The sequence below is a fragment of the Chenopodium album genome, chromosome 14 (genome assembly GCF_948465745.1).
Source record: "Chenopodium album chromosome 14, dcCheAlbu1.1, whole genome shotgun sequence".
NCBI classification, from domain to species: Eukaryota; Viridiplantae; Streptophyta; class Magnoliopsida; order Caryophyllales; family Amaranthaceae; genus Chenopodium; species Chenopodium album.
The window spans coordinates 34,877,258-34,880,889 of record NC_137847.1 but is presented as its reverse complement, the minus strand read 5'-3'; the positions used below and the strand labels follow the sequence as shown (position 1 = coordinate 34,880,889).

The following is a 3,632-nucleotide window of genomic DNA, read 5'->3' as shown; positions in this document are numbered from 1 at the left end:
GAAATGTCCCCCTACTAACAATAGGGAACATGTCTTGTTGTTTACAAGGCCTCTCGAAGAGCGAGACTGTGAAAAATGCATGGCCGTGCTCAGATGGATTTTAGAAATCATCTGCTTATTAACAGTCAAACTCGGATTTCGAGAAACACTTCTGGATGTAACAGAGATGACTAATAATCTTACTCTGTAGTTCATGAAGAGACATGAAGAGACATAGGATAAGGGCTATACACTAAATGCACACTTGTCCGGAAGGACAAGTGGGAGATTGAAAGGAATGGTGTCCTTCGAACAAGTGTATTATTCTGATAGCGGGTTCAGAATTATTAGAAAGCTAATATATTCAGTAAGGTCAAGTGATCGGAATGCCTGGGTGAAGGCCGCTTCCGATCAGTAATATTAATATAATTAGTATTACAGCTTAATCTTGACTGAACCCTTCGGGTCACACCCAAGCAAATATATGCGAACCAACTCGACGAATTAATTCGGAAGAAATTAATTCGTCGCCTGAGTGTTAAATATTTAGACGTCGGTAATTCGAGCTTAGAGCGTCGAAACCGATCGTCGGAAGTCGAGTCTAAAATGATAAAAGACGAGACGCGCAAAATAATAATAAATCGACCATATTCCCGAAAATACGCCTAGCATCGGAGTGCCCCGAGCATCCGAATGCTAGGGGCAAGATGAGCTAGCACACCGTGCTAGCAGCCCCGGCCAGCCGCGGCTAGGCACAGCAGCAGCTGCAGCCGCACCAAACCGCAGCAGCAGTCGCACAGCAGCAGCTGGTGCGGGCTGGGCTCGGGTCAGGTGCGGGCTGGGCTCGGGCCAGGTGCGGGCTGGCTGCGGTCCAGGTGCGGGCTGGTGCGGGCCGGGCTCGGGCTTGGCTCGTGGCTTGGCTCGGGTCATAGGGCCATGAATAAGGGGAAGCTTGGAATATGGGAGTAAGTGGGAGAGGACATGTGGCACAAGGAGAGTATTGAGTGGGGAGCAAGTATGGTCCCCTACTCTTCATGTGGTCCTCACCAACCCATCTCACATGGTAATGTCACTTGTAGATTTATTATTAGTTTGCAATTTTAATTTAATTTAGCTTTAAATTAATTTGTGGAATTTCATGATCCCACATTGATGGGATAGAAATTCCCACTCATACTTTCCTCTATAAATACCAACTTTGGGTTTTGGAGTAAAGTGCTTGAGTGGGAGTTAAAAAGAGCATTCCATAATTTTTGGGAAAACTCTTAAACTCACATAACACTCGGGTTTAGGTCGGACCTTGCTAACCCCAAGGTAGTAGACCTTAAAGTTGTGTTCGCCCATTTGTGGGTGGATACCGTCGGAGGCGCGGTGCTTGACGTGCTAGTAGCTTTCAAGTAAGAGCCCCGGGTTTTGGGCGAAGCTCGCTTCGAGGGTAAGATTCGTTATCTTTTCTTTGTGAATATTTATTTATGCTTTGTGATTTTAATTATTGCGAGTGGTTCCTCGGGAGGGGTTGTTTCCGCGGTGAGTCGGACTCACCAAACCCCAACAATAACCACCACCTTGGTTAAAGTTGTTAAAATTGCCTTGGTTGTGATAATTCCTATTCCATCAACCCCTTTGATTATCAAATCTTGACTCGTTATTATTTGACAAAACAAGCAACCACTAGGCACATTATTAGAAGAGGTAGGAGGTTGAGAGTTAGAAGACATACCTCTTCCCTTAAATTGGAAGAGAAGAACCTTCTAAATTTGCCTCGATAGTGGACACTTTCTTCCCTACGTTTGTCGTTTGTGAGGACAAGTTGTTGATGGCATTAAGATGATCAATTGCATACACCGAAGAGCTACTCTTGCTAGTTGGTTCCCTTTCACCATCTTTCCAATCTCTATAATACCTCACTACGTCTTCAATGATGTCTACCACTTCCTCCTCCGTTCTATTCATAATGGGACCTTCGGCTCCTCCATCAAGACACGATTTCCCTTGAGGACTTAGGCCACCATTAAAGATTTGAATGATTTGGTAGGTAAGAATTCCGTGGTAAGGAAACTCTCTTTGATACTCTTTGTTCCTCTCCCATGCTTCATAGAGGCTTTCATTAGGCTTTTGCTTGAAACCTTGAATCAAAGCTCTAGCATCCGCCGTTTTCTTTTGTGGATAGAAACGAGATAGAAATTCTTTGGTCACCTCATCCCATATCCATAGAGAATTTTGTTTGACTTCCTTTTCCAATCATTCTAAAGCATGCCCTGTGAGATAAAAGGGAAAAATCTTGAGGCAGATGAATTCTTGGGAAATTCCATTCACTTTGATAGTGTTGCAATATTTTTCGAACTCCTTGAGATGGTTTAGCGGACTCTCATGCTTGGCTCCACTAAATTGTCGCCTTTCTATCAAAGTGATCATCGCCGGTCTTATTTCAAAGTCATTCGCCGGTGTTATAGGAGGAACAATCCCACTTTCAAACCTATATGCACCTGGAATCCCCAATTCCTTCAATGCGACTCTCGGATTTTCTCCCATGCTTGCTTGCTCTTTTTCTTCACTTTGAGGGCTAGAACTCAATGAACGTCTAGCAACTCTTATCCTTGTAATTGTCCTCTCAATTTCCAGATCAAATGGCACTAGAGAACGACCACGTGCTCTATGCATACAATCTCAAAAGAAACAATTAGTAGCACGGCTACAAATGTAGCCAAAAAGAGAAAAATCTTTTTGTGTTTTTCAAATAAAATGAAGTAGACTCAATAACTATAGCAAAGCATCAACGCCATTCCTCAGCAACGGCGCCATTTTGATGTGGGGTAATCTAGGTTGTTAAAATCTAAAGCACCACCAATAAAAAAAAATGAGAAAATCAAACTTACTCCTAATATAGGGCAAGTTTGAGTCGTACCACGAGGAATTAGGGAGAGAATTCTATAGCCTATAGTTAAGCTACTTCGAAGAATTAGAGGTAATTTGAGGCGTATCTAAAGGTTCAATCAACTAATCAAAGACAAAGATCAATATGGCAAACACTAGGGATTAAGGTTCCACATGCGAGGTCAATGATCATGCCAACTGACAAAGAACTCAATCGATTTAAACGTTGTAAGGGAAAACAATAATTGCAATCAATAGAATTCAAGAGCTATCTCCTATAAGTCAAGCTAAGGTTCACTATGAATGACTAACAAGGAAAATCACAACCAAATTCAATCAATTAAAGCAATTCTCAAATCAAGGGTTCATGTCATTGAAGATTACAATGCAATCTAGATTAATCATCAAGGTTGATCACTCCTATTCAAATCAATCACATGTAAAACTATGTTAACTAATTTAATTGCAACAATTCAATCAATGAAGAATCATCAACTAGCAAAGATCATCAATCAAGCATGCTTCCCCTTTTCTCTAGCTACTAATCTACTTACTAGACATAATAAAATTGAAAAACAAAAAAAAATTGAATCAAAAACATCATCATTTCAAGCTTAATCAAGAAGAAAATCAAATCAAACAAACTTTCAAACCAAAGATCATCAATCAAATCAATCACACAAGAATTAAAGGTAGAATCAAGCAAAAAGTAAATTCAAGGGAAGAAAATCTCACTAATTATCATTGATTAAGGAAGAAATCCAAGCTTAATGAAGTAA

The 3,632-nt window shown here is 40.9% G+C and overlaps 1 non-coding gene across 1 annotated transcript; it reads left to right on the top strand.

Moving 5' to 3' along the window:
* Positions 1-2,020: 2,020 nt before the first annotated feature.
* On the top strand, positions 2,021-2,126 carry LOC145580464 (small nucleolar RNA R71). Its single transcript, XR_014099500.1, has one exon. It is a non-coding gene; the product is annotated as a small nucleolar RNA R71 (small nucleolar RNA).
* Positions 2,127-3,632: the final 1,506 nt, after the last annotated feature.